Source organism: Poecilia reticulata, linkage group LG10 (assembly GCF_000633615.1).
Source record: "Poecilia reticulata strain Guanapo linkage group LG10, Guppy_female_1.0+MT, whole genome shotgun sequence".
Classification (NCBI taxonomy): domain Eukaryota; kingdom Metazoa; phylum Chordata; class Actinopteri; order Cyprinodontiformes; family Poeciliidae; genus Poecilia; species Poecilia reticulata.
In genome coordinates this window covers 30,805,362-30,828,323 of record NC_024340.1, presented here as the reverse complement: position 1 = coordinate 30,828,323, position 22,962 = coordinate 30,805,362, and the positions used below count along the sequence as shown (strand labels likewise).

Below are 22,962 nucleotides of genomic sequence, written 5' to 3'. Positions count from 1 at the left end.
TATATATTGCAGGTTGGTACAAAATACCCTAGTTACAATTTTACTGGACAAGCCATTGGAGAGCGACCCAGAGCATTTTAGAGCAGAAATAAAGAAGATTGTAGATATTAGCTTCTGCAGTACAGATAAGATGCTTTTCTCTGTATGTATTAGTGCATATTAAAGAATATTTACTTCTTGAACTACTAAAATAGGCAGTTATTATTATTTTTAGATGGGACCTCAGTCTGTTTGTGGATGGTCAGAAATGGCTCCATGAATACCGCTGTCCACTGTAGTCCAACTCTAAATGACAATTAAGCTAAGTGTGAAGATTTTTCTTTTCTTTAAACGTTGACAGAAAAGTTTGGCTAAAAGCCAAAATAAGAATATAAATGAGTACAAATTAATAAGGCAAAGGCAGTTGGACTTTACTAAATTGCCTCAGACCCCTCCACATAGACATATTTTCTGTGTTGATAAAGGTTTTTGTGGTTTAGGCTGTGAGTCTTCACTGTTCCGGCGTTTTGGGAGAGCAGAAACAATCATTTTTTTAGTCTGGGTCCCAGAGAGGACACATTTCTGAATGGTGGTTCCATGTTTCCGTGTACAAGCGAGACGCATCTTTTTGAAACGATGACGTCGCTCCGTCTCTCTCTCTTCATCCTGCATGAGCCTCGTGTCCATGAGGAACATTTTTAATCAGGAATACTTAAGGTTTCCACATGAAACACAACTGATACATATTGTAAAGAGTTGTTACAGCCTCTACTAGAACATTTTGAATAAACTGCTTGATGGAAATAAATTTAACTTGTTTCTATTTTGGAGTTGTGATTGAAATAATCTCCACCATCATATTTGGTGTTCAGAGCAACCTGAATATTCAGCTTTTTATAGTTTTATTTTCCTTATTTTGACATGCAGGAGTTCACATGTTCCACTTATCGGCTGTTGGTTACTTACATGTCTTTGTTTTTATGTATTTGTGACATCCACTAAGCTCCAAACTCAGCCGTGAGAAAATAAGCTAAAAAATAAAATAAATTACCTTCTATGTTTGGAGGAAAACTTGTTGATATTGACTGAATAGATTAGTTTTTGGCAGCGCTGTGCATGTGTTGGAGAGCTCTAACCGGGCTCTGTGGGTGTTTTAGCAGAAGCTCAGAAACCCGGTGTTTTAGGCCTGCTGCTGCCGCAGGCATCCGCCCGCTGGTCTGTGGACATGCAGATGGAAGAGGGAGACCAGAGTAAAGGGCGACAATCGCTTATTAAGGAGAAGGTAACGTGATATTGGATAGTAAAACAAAGCAGTACATAAACCCCACCCTTGATCACAGATGCTTTTCACTCACACCTGCCCGGCTGATGACTGCTCATACTCTATAATGAGCATACATCGAGCTGGTTTCAATGGCATTTAGAGGGTTAACAGTGCTTATATGTGAAGCCTTGAAAACAATAAGCCTCCCATGTGATTTAACAGTATATCCTAGGATTTAAAACTTGGGCTCTTTAAAGTTGTATGCGAAAGCCCTTAAACCTCACCACACCCTAGAGAGGGAAGCTGCTTTCTTTATAGTCTCACATTGACTTCCATGCAGACTCCCAATCATGAGTCGCCCAGTGTGTGTTGCCATCCATCCCTCTATCAATCCTCCAACCTCTTCCTGTCTCATCTCACCCAACAAAAAGAAAAAGAAAAGAAATAAAAAGATTGCTTTAGTGCTTTAAATGGGCCAACAGCGCCTGGCTTGCCTCAGCAGCCCGGCAAACCAAATTACTGCTGCAAGAAAAGCAGCAGAAGGCAATTAAATCCCAGTTAGGTTGATCATTCCAGCCCAGATTAACAAGGTCAAGAAGTGGAAGTCGTCTTCTTTTCATGTCCACTGTGTTAATTTATCCCATTTTAATTACAATGATGAAAAGTATGCAAGTTACACTCTTATAATTAGTCGGTGGATTTTTGCTGGTGGAAAATGAGCGAGCCTCGTGTGTGTGTGTGTGTGTGTGTGTGTGTGCGGGGAAGCCAAGGAGTGTTCCCAAATGATGGCATCACTGGCTAATCCTAAAACTGGGATGGTACAATCTGCTATTAAAATGATTTACTCAACTTTTACATTAAAGACAGTCAGCCTGGGTTGGAGGCTTTGAATTAAAAACACCGACTTGTTTTTCTAGTGAATGAAGAAGAGCGCATAAAGATCTTTGTATTTCACTTTTATTTGCGGAAAATGCTTCCAGTGAAGTCTGGTTTTAGAAGATCTTGACTCCTGTTTTTTATTGTTTATCTGAACATTTAGCTGGTTGGCTGCACAAAGCTCAGAGAGAACCTGAGCAGAGCAGCAGACCGACTCTGGAGAGGAGGTGCAAAACGTACGTTGACTTTTTTTCATTGCTGTTTGTCACAAAACCGTTGTCACCCACATGTTGAACTCGGAGCTTGAGGCTAATCACGGCTAACCCCTCAGGACCCCGGCAGCCTTCGCCACGAGCCTCCAACCAACCTTGCCTCATGCTGCCCCCACCTTCCTCACCCAGCCTCTGCAGCCCCATCCGAGCCCACCCTCACCTTCTCAATCCACTCTTGGATCATTTCAATTTGCATCCCAACTGGCCCCGGGATTCCCCAGCCCTGTTAAAAGGCAGGCTATTTGTTGTGCTCTGCGGTTAATGCCGCGCAGAGCTTTAAATACCCATATCAAATCTTTGAGGCTCAACAGATTCAGTTTTGCAAACCTGTATCGAACAGAGGTTCAATCCGTCAGCTTAGAAGTGTACACTCCTTAAGTTGTGTGATAAGGTAAAACCAATCACTGGATTAGGCTCTCTCTGTCAGTGATGGTGTATTTTCAGTATGCTGCGTTGCTTTGCTGAAACGGGATAAGCTGGTGGAGTAACATTACGATTCTTGAGATTTCTTTTTCTTCAGTAAGAATATAGTATTAATGGATTCTGAAGCCAGTGTGTGATGCTGCTCTTGCAGTTGTGGATAATGCATTAGCATTGGCTGTGAAAAACAGTGGGTGCTGGATACCACGAGCAATCATCTCTGAAAACCACAAATTTGATTGTTTTTATCATGCAAATCCAGCCTACCACCCGATAAGATTGATTGAGGTCTTAGAGTGGGATTGCCGTGTTTATTCTCACAGAGCTTCTCACAAACAAACCTCAGCCTTTAGACTCACAAGTATAATTTTGCGCAGCATATGCTGAATTCATAACTCAAGACAGGGAAAATCTCTGGAGCCTGCTGCTCTTTGCGGTTACTCTGCCTTGTTCCATCTGGTTTTGGGGGGAGATGTGGGAGGTTTCGGTACATGGTGAGCCTGAGTGAAAATTCATGGCAGGTACATAAATAATCACCCTCTTAAAATATAGGCTACAACTTCAGCTCCTGGTTGGACTGTTGCAAGGCCGTCTTGGATGACATTTGAGAGGAGCACACAGCCATCCACATGCTGCAGAGTACAAACCGAACGTCCTCTCCCCCCCTCACATAAAGCTGGGTTTCCACTTCGTCCTGCCAACAAGCGTTCCCTGGAAGCTCCCTGTCTGACATTTTACGCTTGGTCAAACTCACACTTCAAGCCTTGAGGCATCGTTTGTGGACAGCCATGATCCAACTGTCATTTTCTTTTTTTCCCCCCTTGGTTTTTGTGTGAATGCAGAGCGATCGCTGTGGTGATTGGTGATGAAAAGTCTCTGGGCGCTTTTGACGACTCAAGTGAAAAAAGTTGAGAGACTGCTTATTTAACTTTTCCAGGTTTGCAGAGTGCCAGATCAGAGCAGCAACATTCAAACACAATTTGCATTCTGTTGGCCAAACACAGGAATGTGATGAAGAATGAGCATCATCACGCAGAAAAATAAAGATTTTCTTTTATTGGAAAAACTGAGTTATTTATATATCAACAATATATATATATATATATAAAACTGTTCTGCCAAATTAACCTTTTAAATCATTCAAGATATTTCTGACTGTAAACTAATCACAAAAATAATGTACTTTTACTTCACTTCTTCCAATTTTTTTCTCTTTTTTTTTTGTTTAGAAATATTTGCTATAAACTTAAAATAAAAATAAATATTGATTTCAAATTCAAACAGGTGGGAGCCAAATTTACCTGGACCATTTTGTTCATTACTATTTATAATCAAAACCTTTCGTGCTGAGTAAAGTATTTTTATTCAGTTATGTAGTAAATACTTTGATTTTATTTATAATTGAAACTAATAATCTATTTGTTATGCTTTGCATGTTCTAAACCATTTGGAGCCAAATGACTCTCATAAAACACAACAGTCTGTAAGTCCTGACCAAAACAAAACAGCTGCTGGCTGCAGAACATTTTATAGTTATTATATTGTTTTCTTACAAAAGCTGTAAAGTGCCACAAAATTCAGGTAAGTAACAATATGAACAATAAATCCTGAATCTAAAGAATCCTTGTTTGGTGAATCAGTTTAGATTTGATCAATAAAAGTATTTTAGGTTTGGAACCAAAGTTGATCAAAAGCAGTCCAGGCTTGTAGGACTTAGTGACGAATCAGCCGCTGATTTTAGCATCTGTCGTTTTTTAGTGTTTTTTAGTTTTCAAGAAGTTCAAAATGTCATCAAAATAAAGAGTTTTAACCACAGATACAACAGGAGTGAACCTGCTTATCTGGACCCACAGTAATAGCTCAGAAATGTTGGGCTTCTAATATCACTAGATCTCAGACCACAATGTTGTTAAAATGCTGTAAAGAACAACTTTTGATGACTAATTCATTTATATTGAATTTTTCTTGATTAAAATTTTTAAAATTCTATTGTATTTGACATTTAAATCCAGTTGTTTGTTGTACCGACAGGAGAGGACGACGTTGTTCTCGGTTAACAAGTAGAAAATAATGCAAGTGAGAAAGTTGTGCTTTTTTTCCTGTTTTTATCTCATTGTAGCTATAAATGATTGGACGAAGCAGGAACAAGTCACAGCTTGGAGCTGCTCTTCACCTCCTCTCATAAAGCTTATGGCAGCTGGAGGTCTAAGTCCTCCCTCTCCAAACAGTCCACCCAACATGTTGCCTCAGGTTAAGGGGCACAAATATTGAAAGGCTGTGTGTCCATTCCTGGCCATTATCTGGTAGCTATGCTAATCCAGGGATTACGTCAACTACATTTACCCCACTTAACATTTCCCAGAATGTGGAGCAGAAACAGCAGAACTCTGTCTTACAGGCATGCATGAATCTTTAATGTGCTCCAAGTCTGAACACATGTGATGTATGACCGTCACATGGGGTTAGCCTACTAGTGCTGGTAATCGGTGATGTATTCTCATTGCTTGTGAATTAAGACTTTTCAAAATAAAAGAGCATATAACAAAGCTGTAGTTATAATAACTTCCATTGCTAAAGTCAAGAAAAGTGTTTAAAAAAGTGTGAAAGGTAACAAAAGCAGCTGAGAAAAATAAAAGTTGATGAAGAGTGATGAACTTGCATGTAAAATATTAAACCATGTGTTTATGAATAACCCAATGGGGATAACAAAGCCTCCAGATTAAAGTTGAGCTGATAAAGTGACAACTGAAGTACTGATTTACCTGGTGAGAAGGAGGAAGTCAGGAGAAACTTTGAGAAAATTAGTTTGGAGATCTAACAAACTGGCACACCACAAATGAATTTAAAAGCTTTCTGATGAGAGTCCAGTCTGCATATAGCTCACTATGTACATTAAAACATTTGTGACAGAAACTGGTTTGAAAATGAAAGTCTGGCCAGGCTGAAGTTTCGCTCTGTTTTGATCCCCGTTACCAAACTGTTTCCTGAAAGCATCAGGACACTTCCAATCCCCCCCATAAAAACACGATCATCGCAGTCACAGCACTCAAAAACCTTATTTCTAACCAGACTCTTCATTTCTAACCAGACCTAAATGCTTTCCCACAACATGGGGCACTGCAATAAAAGTTAAAATACACAGATGGCAGCGGCTATCATGAGGTTCATTTGGCTCAGACACTGGGAAAGAAACTATCACAGCTGCAGCTGTTTGGTTAAAACATGCAGGTTACAACTTATGGCTCTCTTAGCAGAGAGTTGAAGGTTTATGTTACCATGTGATCTCCAAACATCAGACATTCATTACTGACAACAGACACATAAAATGTAAATAGGAGGTAAAAGAGTGTTTTATTTTTGGATAAACTTTGGGTTTAGAAACATCAGTGGTCTGACTGTTGACTCCCTGCTTCGGCTAACTGGCTTTGACATCGTCTGTGTTGTGTTAGGATTTGGGCTACTGTTGTTTTCTGAATCTGAGATTTTAATATTTCATAATCCTTGGGCAAAAACGTATCCTGACTGTTTTGTTGGTTGAAACAAATCTGTATTTTCTCTGCATAATGGATCTTTGTAAGAAACGGTAGCCAGGCATTCATCTGACTGAATTCTGTTTAAAAGGCCTGTCTTATGTGAAGAACTCCATGTTTGTGTCTGTCTCTGTGTTTACTGTGAGGCTTCAGTGCTGTTACAGATGCTCCAGTCACACTGACCACTAAAGCTTTTCACTACAGACAAACACATTTATACGTATGTACAGCCTATAACCTTCTGATAGCAATTATACCCACTGAGACAAAATATGTTTTAAAATGAGGTCGACTGAAATCTACTTATGCTTTGAATATTCTTCAGCTTTTCTGGGTTTATAAAGATATATCTACATATTACAACTTTGTAACCTTCATCATCATTTTATCGGTTTTTATAAGTCATTTTTTTGACCATTTGTTTTCCTAGTTTATAATTGTTTTACATTGGAACTGTAATCCATTTAAAATAAATTCCAGACTAATTTAAAACTGGAGCAATGTGTCAAATTGCAAAGCAAATGTAAGACTATAAAAGTGATCAGAGTTTGCTCTGAGTTTAAAGGCCATATGGAAAACAAACAACAACAATAGCAATGCAAACAATGGGAAATGGTTGTTCTGAATAGACTGCCACACCCGGGAGCCTCTCAAGCATCTGGTGATGTCCGTCAGAAAAACAGGTTAAAACTAGACTTGATAAGTGTAGCTGCAGGCTAAGGATGGGAGCTGCAGAGTACACAAAGGTCTGAGAGGGTTTTTTATCAGTACCGAAAGAGAAACTTCCTACTGCCGAAACATTTCAAGGGCAATTATTGCACATTATGACAGTTTTTGCATAATTAAACAATAAAATGCAGATTGAACTCAATGTCCTTAACACTGATCCACTGACGTCACTCTTAAGTCCAGCTAAGATGCAATGTTGACCAAAGACTAGAAGTCTGTGTAAACAGTGCTTATGTTGGTGTGGCAAAAGGGACGTGTGAGTAAAATCTAAACATTTACCTTTAGGTTTGACCAGAATAATCCTGAAACAGCAGGATTATGCTGAACAGTGGAATATTACTCTGTGGATCAGAAAACTTATGTTCCAGTTACAAACGTGCCAAAACTAAATGCATTTAGCTTTTGAAGGGGATACAAATGGATTTGTTTGCATTAATCTTGCACCATGGTAACATTTTTAGTATTCCAGCGATTCTTGTTTATAAAACTCTTCCTATTATTGGATAATGTGCGGTTTACATCCGTCCTTTTCTTTAATACTCTATCACAAGCCGCAGACTGATAAGTGCTCCTGGAAATTTGATATTTTTCAGTAGCTCCTCTCCTCTGTAGTCAGATAATTAGCAGCCAGTATGAATGTATGAGTAATAATGTATCTAGCCTCCAGCTGAGGAATTATTATGGACATAATTAATGTTTTAAAGGCAGTAAAACCTGCTAAGCTTTGCTGAAGTCAGAGCTGGAATCAGGCTGACCTGCCCATGATGGAGTAAACTGCGTTTTTATCGCAAACAGATCAGATATTACTTTATACTGCGTCGGTGGCTGAATGTTTTTGTCTTTTTTAATTATATCAGTGAATAAGAGTATAAATTATTTTCATCCAAACAAAAACAAAATGACAAAAGGAGAAAGAAACATTGGCAAAGATGTAACAGTATAAATATGCACTGTAGCAACGTCACTAATAATTCTGTATTTTTATTTAAATTGTGAATAAGTCTCTTAATTAATCTTCACATAACATGTTCATCTTGACACACATTGAGCTTAAAGTTGATTTAAATTTATTTTAATCCAGACAATTTGTCTGAATTTGGCCGTTTCTCAGTGTTTTACTGGAGTTTTATACACATTTTATGAAACTGAATTGAATGAATATTTAATTAGTTATATCTCAGAAATCTGAACCTTTAATTCATTTTGGATTATATAAACCACTTTACGGTTACTATTATACTTATTTCCATATGTTTTTCCACTATTAGGTTATAAATACTGTTTGCCTTTTGTTTTATAAAATAAGAAAACTATATGAACATTTTATTTTTTTACACTGTAAATTTTATAGTTTATTTCCAATCCCAAAGCATCTGGTTTCACGTGTTATTTCAGCTTAAACATAATTCATCATTATTATGATGAGATTTAAACTTATCCTGATTATAATACCTTTATCTAGAGTAGTGAGCTGGAAAAAAGTAGCTTTTTTCTGAACGTAAATTGATTGTTGTTTTTAAAGCTCATCTTTTATCTGACTTACAGGTCTGGGATTTAAAAACACACAGCTTTTCCAGAACAGCAAGAACAAGAAGACTTCCTGTGTGCAGAGAACTTAGCTAATGGAAAGGAGAGAAAAAAACTAATGATTAAAAAACAAACTGTTTCTAAAAAAAGGTGAAAACGGACAAAAAGAGGATCGGCGCCATGTTCTTTCTTTCTGCAGAGTGTATTCAGTATTTGTCCTGAAAAGCGAAGTTACCCCAAAATTAGAAATTAGAATAGAAAATAGTTATCAAAGGAGATCCGTAGCTTTTCTGACACCAACTGCTTGTTGTTTTAGGTACAATGCTGCCATGTCTGATTCAGTGATTAAAAAAAAGAAAATATATTTATTACTAAATGAAGCCAAGAAAGTTTTGGCTGTATAAATGTGGCAAATATTCTACATTCTGGACCTTTGTCTGATAAACCAGAGGACCTCGCTGAAGTTTAATTGAGCACCCCTGACCCAGACAAACTGGCGCTCCAGTGAATTTGGCATGAACTTGGAAACAAATATACATCTGTGCTAATGTGGATGGATGAAATACTGCAGTTACCACCGGAACAGGTGAGCCTACTGTCAGCATGCTGGGGTCATTGAGCTTCATTCTTATGCTAATTGTTGACACAGTTAAATCAAAATAGCTCCCTTTGACTGTCATGGGTTTGTTGCGTTTGTTGCCTGAAAGCGTGACTGGGAAATATTTTTAGTTCTCTGTATGAGTGTGTGTGTGTGTGTGTGTAGCATGCAGTGCACACATGTGTGCAGGCACAGAGAGCTGCCAGCGACTATGAACATACATGATCCCCTAGAGAAAGACAATAATATTGGCATTAAACACCTCGAGATTCAGCTGGTTTTTTAATATATCTTAAATTATGTCGGAAAAAACATTGGAACATCACACAAAAGCCACAGTCGGTGTATAATGCTATCTCATAACGCTACAGATCTCTCCAACAATATTGACATAGGGAGCAGACAAACAAATGTCAGCCCCTATAACATATGAAATACTTAACGTTACCAATTTCCACCTGTCAATCAACCTGGGAATAATGACAGACGCCCGCGAATCAATACAGCACAATTGAATTTTTTCCGCACCCAAACATGCCTCATTCTGCCCCTTAAAAGACTGTCAAATGTCACGCTACCCTGAGCAGCAAGCAGAGGAGATTTATTTTATTTCCACTCCTGCAGCTTCTGAGAATCAACTTTCCTTTCTCCATAGAGGGGAAAAGCAAGACGGACAAATCTAGACGTGTCTGTTCTGAAATAATTTAAATTTTTGTTGCGTTTTTTTCTCAAAATAAAAATGTTTTATTCCCTCTTGGCACCTAATGTTCCCATGACCTTTTCCCTGAATGGTACACTGCGTCCGTCTTTACCGTCAACCGCCGCAGTAGCGGAAAATAACAGGGCGAAAGCCACTGAGTGTTGCAAGTCTTTGTCTTGCACCTCATTTACAATACAGTGCCCTCTGCCTCACATAATCAATTAAAAGACGGCAGGGCTGAAGAGGCACCCAGCAGTCACAGAAGTTTACATCAAAAGGCAGAGATGCTTTTGAAGACTTGCCTCATCCTTGAGAGTCTTCCCTGAGAATGCAAGGACAGATTTAGTCACTGATAGATGTGGTTCTGGCCTTCTTCAAGGTCTCGTCTTCAGTGTATCAGATTGCAAAGCAGCGTTGTGGTACAGTATTTCACTGCTGAGTTTTCAGGAAATGAAATTCATAGAATGAGCCTGCTCTGAAGAGAGATGTTGTATTTATTATTAGCTCTAATCGCGGTTTATTATTAAACAGGATCATTTAATGAGTAACTATGGCGTTTGTAAAAGTATTTTGTAGTGAAAAGCAGAGGATGACTTACCTACATCTAGGTGATCCTGATGTCCTCCAGCAGAGGAGGACTCTGAAAGAAAAGGGCTCTTCCCAAATTAGGCCTGTTTTTTATAGTGTGACAGCTGTGCCCTTCATATTGATTACCAGGCGCTGCGATGGGCCAGAACTTTTTTTTTTATGAAGTCAGGAATTTTCAGTCTTTCTGGTTGGCGCCGGATACGGCGTTCCCCGCGGTCCACTTGGTGCTGAGAAGATATTGTTCTGTTCACACGGACGTGCCAGCAAACGCCATTATTTGATATGCGCTCGGCAGTAAAATCCTGCTTTCTCACTGCAACCAGATATATTGTTAACGGCCAGCTCTTTAAATGTCATCTCAATGTGGGCCTGGAGTTGTAACAGGAGTTTGTGAAAGTTTTTTTCTTTACGCTGAGAAATTGATAACTCAATAAAATGAAAGTGACTGGAGACTGCTGTAAATCATACATCTGGACAGCTGCAAAGGAGAAGTGAAAAATTAGGATTTTAGAGCAGCCACACTGGGAAAAACTGATTTTCATAAACAATCCATGAAATAACATATTATTTTAGGGTTACTTTGTTAGTTTTCAACCTTTATGTATCATGGATATTTAGAACAGAATAGAATAAGAATAAACTTTGTGTTATCTCTATTTCACAAAGATACAAATATAAAAAATATATATGCAGCATAGGCAATTAAATACAAAGCGATATTCGAAATAATAAGCAATGTTTTAAAAATGTAAATACATTTTGGCAAGAGACTGAATCAATTAAAAGGTATGTGAATGTATTTTGGCTGTGAGCCGTTCATAGCCAGCGTTGCCTGCGGTGCATGGTTGCAGAAACATGGTTTGCATTTAAGTCACACCCCAACTTGACAATTCGCTGTTGCACAATTTGCACACAATCATGTTGCTGTTCAAACTGCTACTGGGAACAGAAAGAAAAATGCCAATGAAGTCAAGGGATCCTCCAACACAACATCTTCCTTCCTCCGTTGATTTGGTGCATTACTGCCACCTGTGGCCTGGAGTGGATGCGTAAGTTGTTCTAGAAGTTTAGGAATCTGAGATGAATTTATAGAGACATTTTATTTACTTTACTTTTTGGGGGAAACATGCAAACGGCTGATTAGAACTTGTAAGAAATATGTGGTTGTTGTAATGCCAATTAAAACTTTCCCACCGATTATTAAGAAGGGTATTGATTATTTCCAGCATATCACATAAAACCTCCTGTCTCATTGTTTTATTGTGTTTGGAGAAGAAACACATTTCTTGGTTGAATTTCCCAGAGGTATGAATAATAGTGGGCTTCACCGTGACACTAAAAACGACGCAATGGTTTTATTTGTGAAAAATGGTTAAAATATGTCAAAAATGTATCTTGATGTGTATTTAAGTAAAATGTTTTAGATGTTGACAATGGAGATCCTGAAATCTGAACCTGTGGAATAAAAACAAGAACTTAGAAAATTGATTTTGGAGCGAAGACAAAAGTGAAGCATTTTAAGATCATGTCCTGCATTTATGCAAAATGAATCAGAACCTGGGTTTTACCAATAATAAATCAAGCCTGCTCTTTCCGAGAGACTCATTATGAGTGTTTGCTTGTCGGCAGACGTGTTTGCTTGTGTCCCACTGTGTGTGTGCGACAGTGTCGATGACACAATAGCATGGCTGGCGTCTGGCTCAAGCAGAGCTATGCAGACGTGGTTGGTTGCTCGGCTGATCCCTCTCTGTCAGTGTCACAAGAAGTGTCATCAATCATCAGAAGCTGGGGGACCGGACCACCCTTCCTTCCCTGCTGGTCTCCCAGTGAGTCCTGATGGATTTCTACATGCAGCTCACATGAAGTCGGACCGAAAGCAACCGGTCAGAACTATTATTTATTTTAAATTATGTTGTGTGTTTGTTCACTTGCATTTAAAATAGAAATGACTCAGAGTCTAAATTCAGACTAATTCTGGTTTATCCAGAATTCCCAACATGTCAAAACATACTAAACTGAAGTGTAGAAAAAAAAAAATCACTTTTGTTACAACAATCTACATAATTCTTGTGGTTCTGGTTGGTGATGTTACGGATCTGAAGGTAATTTAAACCGGGTTGCTTTCAGAACCACTGCCAGCTCCAAACTGATTTAAAGGCAGAATTTATTAGGCTCAACAAACTACACTTTTCCTAATTCAGCTGAGAAATTCAATATAATTAATGATGTTTTTTTTGTTTTTTTTTCATGTCAACAGCAGCATGAAAATTCTTTAGTTTCCTCAGAGTTTCCATCACACAACATCAACAGCAAATATCTCACTGGAAAGTTGATATAAAGTGGCTTTTAATCCTTAACATTCTCATTAACTAACACGTGACACTGATTATCTGAATGAGGGCCCAGCAGGTGAAATTAGTATGTTCATATTGTTGAAGCTTGAGCTGCAGCCTTTTATCTGAATGAGCTTCTGGTGTCCAAACATCAAGGTGCAAGAGGCTTCAGATAATCTCCAGGAATCAGATTACTAATCCCACAATTCAACAATGTTTGCATGACATCTGAATCTGGTTAGTAAATGGTTAATTTTCCCCACATTGTGTCTAATTTTGATTCAGTCGTGAGCAAAGCAACCAGTGATCAGTCCCAGCAGTCTGATTAAATTATAGACTAATTCTTAGATTTTTTTTTTTAAATCTCAGGCAAAAATAAATAAATATTAGAAACCTTAGCTGAATGTTAGTCCCATCTCTCCTCCCCTCTTGTTTGATCCAAAGTGATCGAGAGGACGTGAAGCTTCTCCCTCCAATCTGATCAGGAATAATCTGCACCCACACAGGGAGTTTAATCGCATCCTTCACATAAACTGCTTGCTTACTGTTCAAACATACATCAGACTTTTTCCAGTTGCTGGGGGTCCAGTGGTCATTGGCTGAGAGGCAGGTCCCCAGTTGAGCTACTGGGTCTCAGAGTGGAGTGTAACTTTAATATCCAACATAAAATCAGGTGATCTGATGCTTAAAGCAGAAGATTTTAACCTTTAAAAATCCCCAAAAGAAGAAGCAGGTATAAAGTAATATACTTTAAAATCTGAACTTGAACACCAGATTTCTCAACTGTGTCGTACTATAAGTGACACATTAGACTTCTACAGTCATGTACGGATCGTTTTTCTCGACCAAAGGATGTAGATTGAAGTATCAGAGTGGGTTAAATAAACAGTAATATTATTTAATTTTATTTAATGTGACCAATTCAAAAGAAGGAACAAGAGAAACGCCTACATAGAGCTCTCCAAAAGATTTCAGTCAAAACAAAATGTTTTGACTTAAAGAGCTTCAAGTTGTTTTTTAAATACATAATTAAAATTCACCTCAATGATGCTGTGATAGATTGTTAGTTTTAAGGATTAGTTACACAGATGTACGTTTGCTTCATAGTGGAGTCACGGTTGGGCTCGTTTTCATTTTGCTTTTTATTGCAGCACTCAGATCAAACCCTTCTCTTTTTAAACGGTTTCCTTCGTGAGGAGCAGCTGGATGTTTGTGCAGAGCTGCTGCCTCAGATGGTCAGTTCGCTCCGCTTCGCCTTTCTCAGGGTTCAGGTGTTTCACTCGGGCTGAACGGAGGGAGCTTCTTTCTCACGCCAACATTTTCACTTCATCTTTGGGTTAAAGGTCCAGTTTTGTTACTTTTAAGCTGAGTGTTTTGCTTCTTCTGGTCTCTGCAAAGAAGAAAAAACATCGCAAAGCTGTTTACTCAAGACTGCCCTCTTCAGAGAGGCAGAGGTACTGCCTGCCTCACATCGTGAGCTTATGGCCGTTTAATGACGCCATTTATGTAACACCAACCAGTTAAATGTAAGATCTTATTTATGTAAAGAGGACATTTCATCTGAATGTATTCAAAAATTACAGCAGAGACATAAAAATAAACACCTTTAACAAGTGAATGTGGTGACGCTTACTAAGCCGTTCACAAATCTCTCATCAATTTGAACAAAAACAATCTAATGTGATCACTCAGAAATAACATTTACAAAACCTAATAACAGTCATATATTCATACTGTTTTACTGATTTTATTTTTTTATGACAGCTGAGGCGGTTATAAAAATAAAAATGATGATGACAAAAGCACAAAGGCAAATTCTCAACAGTCACCTTTAATAAAGCAGGCAGGAAAATGTTGTTCTATTAATAATAATAAAAAAAAGCTAGATGGTTTTGCATCTCGCATTAAACTAAAGTGATGCAATTTGTAGAATATGCAGTAAAAGGAATCTGTTCTCAAATGTCCAGAGCTCTTTGTCTGTACTGTACCAGGTGCTCAGGCAGCTATTGCTTCTGACATTTGTTATCTGTTAAAAACATCTGGTTCCACTATTCACTCCTAGAAGAATAGAAAGGGGTAGATTCATAGTTAGAGGGCAAGAAGAGGTCAGGAATTAGAGTTTGGTTCACCAAATAGGAACTTTAACCGATTCAGAGACAGAATCTCAGCCCTTCAGCATTTCTTTATATTTACTTCTGTCTGCCTGCCTTGTTTTTGAGCTCACTGCTTCCTGCCTGACCGTGTTTACCGCACAGATGCATTTCTGTGAAATGAGTCGTTATATCAGCCATCCATGACAGGGGAACTCTCCCGCCTTCGGCACATGAGGAGCAGAGCTCTCTTTGGTCTCTGCCACTGTAGTGGTGGGTGTTGACAGAAGTAGAGACAGGCAAACATGTGTTCCCTCCAAAATACAGGAGGGGAAAGCCTGATTGTTTTCAAAGAGGCCATTATCTCCGCAGTGCATCGCCACCCCTTGCTGTTGTTTGAGGAAAGCTTGTTTTGTGGTTTCTCCTTCGGGTCCCAGTTCAAACTGTCACAGTCAGACTATTGAAACCATGTTTTATGGAGCTCACACACATGTTTTTCACACCACTGCACAGGACACATGTACAGGCTACACATCAGATAAAAACCTGGATTAAACTTAACTAATGTTTTTAAAAAGACAATATGGCTAATTTATTTTCTGAAAAAAAAACTGAAACTTTTACATAAATATTGTGGAATCCCAGAGGTAACTATGATTAAAATACAACAATTATTATATCAGTTGTTTTTTTTTTCACCCCAAAATAATTAACCAAAAAATAAAAAAAAGAAAAAAAAACTTTAAGTTTATACACATGTACATAAAGTATAACCACAAAATGACAGACTAAATATTTGGGAGTGGTGATATCTTTCTGCTAGGCCTTATTAACATCGACTGAAGCACAAATGTAGTTTCAAAGACTCCAAATCCCATTTTATCTGCCAATACGCAGAGTCTGTCCTCCAACTGCCACAGCTATGCCAAAGCAATTTGTTTCCTTTATTGCCTTTGGAAGCCAATATGCTTTAATTAGGGAAATACATAAACGAAAACAACACCATAAATAATCTTGTTTTTCCACCCATTAAAAGGAAATTTTATCAGATCTTTCTTTGACAATCATGGAAAACATACTTCTCAGAAAAAATCAAATGTGTATAAACTTTATGGTTTAGAGTTTAGAAAGGGATAACATATTACAGTATTTGTGTTAAAATAACTTCTCCATTGTATTTATTTGTAATCTGCAAAACAACCATAAACATAGAGGAAAATGAAACAAAATATTTCAATATGGCCACCATTTCTGTCTAATATCATTAAAACAAAAACAAGGTGAAATAGTTCATGATATCAGACGCAGCTTGAACGATTTGGGTCACAGCTTCATGCTGTTTTCACGCAGTTTTCTATTTTTTATTTGAAAAACGGATGATGGCCAAGAATCAAAAACATCACGTCTGTCAGGAATCTGTGTGACCGGTGACTGGCTCCTGCTCTGAATAGTGCAGTGGGACCTTTGGTGGCATTTTATCATGAAGGCATTGCCTCATTTTTTTTTTATTTCTATATAAATATCAACCTGAGAATGAAATTGAAATGTTCTATGAATGCAGCCAAGTTAAATGATACATTTTAGGCGAATCAACCAAAAAGTAGATCATGGAGTCAGTTTCACTTTCAGTTTTTAGCAACACACATGGCAGGTGAGGAAACCACCAGCAGGCTGCTTATTGCTAGGTTTATTATTGGTTTATTTATTATTGAGTCACTGGTGATATTTAAGTTGCAGTTGCATTAATTCTGTGGCAGATGCATTTATCTGCAACATTTTTGCATCTTTTTTTTTATAGTGATACAGATTTCAGAAAAATAATAGTAAAAATAACACAGGAAGGGTTACGAACCCCAAAGTATTCACAGCCAATGTTCAGATCCAGTCATGAAAAAAAAAAAATGGGGTTAGCAGCAGTTGAGAAGAAACAATTTTAAGGTTGAGCTCAAGCTTTGATGTTCACCATGGGGCTGAGACAACATCTAATAAGCATCAGATGAATATGAAATGCAAAACATATTTGTCATCTCTGTTGAGCTGGAAAGGCAAACCACTGAAGATCATGAGTTTTTAAAGAGAGTTTGCTGCTTGATGAATATTACAAACCCACTGCTAATAAAAGCCAAAGTGTTTCTCTCTCCATGTGTCTCAGTTCAACATTCTCATTCTAAACAATGAACCTTCTGCAGAACCGCTGACGTCTCCAATTATCCCGTTTTTGAACTATTTTACTGGCATCCAAGAAAATTAAAAAACTGCAAAACAACAAGCAAAGACAAATAACTATTGATAAACTCCTCACAACAAAGCCGGTTACCACGGTGAAAAACTGAACGGCTCTGTCCTTCGAAGGTCGGTCTACACGACGCTTTGTCGGCTGTCAAAACCGGAAGTGTCTTTAGATTTCATTCCTAGCAATCGCCACGGCGCCAAGCAGGAAAAATGGAGCTTGGAATCTTGCTGGGTGCCTACATCCACTGGTTTTTAGGTGAGAGCTCCACTAAGATCCATACAGGATCCATACAGGACAGTGAAAGTTCATTCCACTGCACAAACAGCATGAATCCATTATGTGCGAAACAAAAAAGCCTTGAAAATATTGCATTCAAGGAGAACTTTATGCACATCAATATTGCAACACTGATTGCAGTTTGACATGTTTTGCAGCTTCATTTAAGTTTTTCACCCAGTCGCTGCTGTTTCAAATGACAAAGATTGTCGGCTTATTTATTATCCTGGAAACCCAAAAGAGCTTTTTTCCCTACATATTAACTTTTTTTATCCTTCATCTTGTTTGCCACCTAATGCAAACAAGTTGAGAGTCTGCAAAGTTGTGACAGATTTAGGTTTTATCTCCAGACTAGGCGTCCACATTTCCATCCTTACTTGGTAGATTCTTCAATAATTCATTCTGAAAGCAGTTTTTTTCCCCTCCATCCATGACTCAGCTTGTTTAAATGGATTTTCCATCTAACTGTTCATTGGGAGGGAGTCTCTCTGCTCTACTCCCTCTGATGTTAAAGTACAGTCAGTCATAAAGAGTGAAAGCTCTGCTGGCACCCGCTGAAAAGACGGTGTCGCTTCAAACCCACAGGGATTTCATGTGTGTGTCCTCTTTGTGTAGAAACAACCAGCAGCATCTGGGAATAGTCAGACTCTACATGGAGACAAGTGTGTTGTATGGTGGGGTTTTTTCAACTTCATTTACTCAATGCATCACTGTTACCCAACCCAGATTTGTTTCTCAGATGGTGAATGTATAGTTTGTAAGATACAGCGACTTTAATGGGGAGGGAAAACGGGGAGTGAGAGGAGCAAACAGAGACGACTGTGATAGAGGGAACCAGGCAGAGAATGATGGAGTGAGGAAAAAGAAGTGAATGAAGAAGAAATGAGAAAGGAGGCCGATGGAGGGACTCTCGCTCTTCTTCCCCTCTGTCAGCATCACCTCAGAGACAGAGAAAAACTTTCTGCCAGGCTGTTTCTCCTCATTGACTTGATTTGTGCTGATCCTCCTTGTGTTCTTTAAGAGCTGGAGGAAGAGCTCAAGGTTTTCACACACCTGCCTTTCATTATGGATGATGGAGCATGGAGTTATTTTCCCTACAGTCATGTTTTTGTGCTTTATAAATGATAAAAACTTAGCAAAGACATTTCAGTGTCACACAATCCAAACATCACAGAAATACAACAGTAACAGTTGTTTCTTTGAGATGAACAGAAATCAGTGACAGACACCACAAACTAAAAGGTTAGCTGTGCTAACCCTAGAGCACTAATCAGAAACATTAGTTCTGCTATTGCTAAAGCACCACACACACACACACACACACACACACACANCACACACACACACACACACACACACACACACACACACACACACACACACACACACACACACACACACGCACACACACGCACACACACACACAGCTTACGCTAAATAGATAAAGCTAAATAGCCGAATTCACTTCAAATTAGATCTGCGCTCCAAAGATTACCATCGAGCACCAATTTAATTTTGACATTATAATTTACTGTATTTATGTTTATATATTGCTCTCTACTCTCCGTGTTTTTATTTTGTTCCTGTACATTTCTTATTTAAAATAAAGTTATTGGGAAAATCCAGAGCGGGAACAGAGGAGAGGAAATGGAGCTGCTTCTTTCCTGGAGGAAATCAGGCATTCAGGAGCAGAAACCAAAAGTTTCAGATGAGATGAAAGAATGGATGAAACAGTTTTCACTTTTCTGCTAAATCTCAGTAAAAAACAACTTTATGTTTTTATTTGATGGCTTTGACTGTGACAGACTGCAACTCCTTACAGACATTATGCATAGGCGATGTGTTTGATTTAGAACTATTCTTTTTATGATATTAATGTGAAAAATGAAAAGAAAATCTGTTTGGTCAGGACTTAAATCATCCTCATACTGAAAGCTTCTCTGCCTTTATGATTTGCTTTGTATTATAAAAGCTGCACGTCGTCTGTTTACCGACAAAACCAAAATGAAGCAAACACATTCACACCTAAGCTCAATGACAATCCCACTTAGAAAGCATTTTTGTGCTGTAAGAGGAAACTTATTACACATGCAAACACACACACATGCACACGCACCCACCCACACACACACACACACACACACACACATAATTTACTACAGACAAACAAAAAAGCTGCAGCTCAGATCTGCCCATCCTGCTGCAGAAACCTTCAATAACATAAACATATGGAAATGTGTAATATGAATATTAGACATTTTGCTGTTAGTTTTTGGAAGCTGCAGGTTTTGAAAATGAAAATATAAAATTACAAAGTAAGCTATTGTCTTGTGGATAAAGAAACCTTTTGTGATTTTCTCACATTTTTTGGGTCCAACGAAGGGAAGACGATGACAGAACGCTGAACTTCATTTAAAAAACAGGTTTATTCCCGATGCTTTTAAATCTGTTGTTTTAATTCATGTATTTTTATGACGAGTGTTTATTATTTTAACATGCATAACATGTAATACAATACATTACATGTAGTTATCCTGCTGTGTGCTCAGGCTGCTGGACGATAAGCTGACCGCTGTTCATTCTCTGTGGTCTGGCGCTGGGTTTAGCTGTGACACCTTTCTGAAAACATTGGCCAAGATAATGCAACACAATGTTCTCCTTCGCCTGCTATTTTACTTTCTCTAACATAAAAAGTTCTGCTGGATCAGATCAATGCATCTGTTTCGTGTTTCTCCGTCTCCTCAGTGACCACTCGGTTCTGGTTCTGCTGGAGGTTTCTTCTTGTTAAGGAGGGGTTTGAAAAAAACATTATGCTTATTATGTATTTCAGAATTAGCTACTGTTTTATGTTTACCTGAACTGAAATACATGCATTTGTCCCTTGCCTTGTTTATATTTTTGATCATTTGATCATTTTAGCTGTGGTAATGGACCAATGCTGTATTTTCTTATAGAATAAATAAAAAACATATTTGTTTGTGCGTATTATTTTTCCCATTTGACATTTTGGCTGTAGACAATTTGACCTCAGTTGTACCTGATTTTCATCACGGATTCTTTAAGATACTGTCTTCCAAAGGAAGATTTAGCTCCTACTGCTTTAAGAAGTTGCAAATAATACATGTTTTATTGAACTTAAAATGAATACCTTTTAAAGTGAATGCCTGTCTAACTAAGGCAGCATCATCTAAATATCAGTAGAGCTTCAGTAGGAGCTGCAGGCAGGAAGCCAAAGACCTGAGGTGCTTCAACCAGGGATTTCTCTCCTCCTATCCTGAGGAATCAGGTTCTCACTACATCTCTTTCAGTTTTTAATACAGTGCCAAAGTTGGCACAGGAGCTTTAATAAAGTAACACAGTGTCTGTAAAGCCAGCTGTAGCTTCAATCCTTTCATATTCCAGGTAAATCCCAAAGAAAGGTGCTGAAGGTATGCATGCTTTTTTCTCATTTGCCCAATGTGCTTTTTCTTTTTTTCCTCTCATATTGCTGTACAGTGGATTTCAGTCTAGTGTTCTTCTGACCAATGCAGCTTCTGTGAATTCATGCAGAAGTTTACTGAATTGTCAAGTAGCTGACCTGCTTTTAAACCTCAGCTTTCCTACAGAAACAGCAAACAGTTATTTCAAATAATTAATTAATTAATATCCAATTACAAAATTACTGTTTGTAAAATGTACTTAAAGTCAGAAAACAAGAATCTGTTTCTAAACTCTTAGTTTCTGCTAACAGTTGGTTTTTCTCTTCACTGTTCACCCAGCCTGTTTAAATTCAGGAATGGATTTGAATATAAAGGTTTATCTGTAGGTATTTTATACACACTAAAATAATCAGTGACTAATTGTGCTTGGACTGTATTTGATTATAAATGTCTGATTAAATGGATTGAAGTGAATAAATTGTTAGCTTCATTTCTTGGGATTTAACTCGATGTAAATGAATAATCCAGTGGTGACCTGGTGCTGCTCTGGTCTCCGGTTAGTTATTTTATCTTTCCTATAACTAGTTGTGTTCTGTTCATGTGCAGCTTTCTGCTCAGCGTTAGCTCCTGTCCTGCATCGTCTCTCCTTCGTCTTCATGGTTTGTTTTCAGATTTATTTTGTTTTATGATCTTTTGGATTTTTGGGCTTCGGATTTACGTTTCTTTTGCTTTTTTTTGCTCCACCTTCATCTGCATTTGTGAAATCTGCTAATTTAGGATGAACAGAGAAATAACATAAATTAATGGGGTTTATCCAGAAGATTTCTTCTTTTGAAGATAATTGTGTAATTCTACCAGATCTGTACTTAGTGATGTAACACAGACACTGAAATATGGTGGAAATAAAGAAGAATACTTCTGTTATAAACGCCCTGCTTGGTCACCCTTCAGGTCAGAGGTGAAGGTAAGACATCTTCGTCTTTAAAAAGTTACTTATTTGTTTTTCACAGTAAAATCCAACAAATTAAACCCTTCAAAATAAAAAAAAGGATGACAGCTTTTCCTTGGAAACATATAAAATAAGCCTCTGTTCAAATTCTCTTGTGTTTAATGTAAATATCGTGTCACACATTCTTATTTTTTAATTAAAATAATCCCACAATCATACAATATTCTCAGTGGCACCATTTGATATACATTATCTTTTTATTCAGTGTTGTGTTTTATTTTTTTAAGTCATGCAATAAGAGATGATGTTCAATACAAACTTAACAAATGGATATATGATCAATCTTTTTTGATGTTTTGGATTTCCCATCAAGTGAAAAAAGACTGAGGTGAAAATCTATCTCAGAAAAACTAATGCAGATAGATCACTGTTTTCCAGCATAAAATAACACATCTGACCCTAAATGTACTGGACACAATCAGCAGACATGTTTATTTTAAAGTTCATCCAGTCAGATATTGGAAAACTTGCGTTTTCACAAAGGTACTGAGTGTCTTCATCTTTCCACAGCCCCGTGTTTGTTCCTGTCTTCCCATCTGGACCAGTTTATGGAAAGGATTCCTTTGATAAGGCCGTCATGAGCGTGGAGACAAAAAGCAAAATGTAGAGAGACTCTTATCAAACGGACATATGATAGAAAAAAGGCAGCAGCTTCCCGCTTTAGAAAATATATGTGAAAAAATATCTTTAATAATTGGTATTTTAATTACCTTTGATCTGTAACCAGAGTGTGATTCAGAAACAGTCAGTTTAAACTTTGAATTATGACATTTTTTAAATGTATTTCATTTCAGGAGAAATCAAAGGAAAGTGGTGAATAATTGTGAAATGGGATTAAAACGATCCAAGGATTTTAAAATGCTTCACAAATAAAAATCTGAAAAGTGTGGCATGCATTTGTAGTCTGCATGAATCGGTACTTTGTAGGTCTTTGTAGATTTTCTGAAATGTGTCTCTATGAACACATCTAGAGATGAAATAGTTGATTTTGCAGAATGTTTGTTCGGGGTGTAGAGTTAGTTTGTTCTGCTTGTTGGCCACAGAGTCTCATCAGAGCAGAGCGTTAAAGGATTTAAGGAATGAAACTGGGTGTTCAAAATCTAAACATGAAACAAAGAG

At 37.8% G+C, this 22,962-nt stretch overlaps 1 long non-coding RNA gene across 1 annotated transcript in view; it reads right to left on the bottom strand.

The window, feature by feature from the left end:
• LOC108166610 (uncharacterized) overlaps nt 1-10,529 on the bottom strand; it is a 22,607-nt gene extending 12,078 nt beyond the window's left edge. The window contains exon 1 of the long non-coding RNA XR_001776968.1: nt 10,494-10,529. This is a non-coding gene — a long non-coding RNA (uncharacterized LOC108166610). The remainder of the gene's footprint in view (nt 1-10,493) is intronic.
• Nucleotides 10,530-22,962: the final 12,433 nt, after the last annotated feature.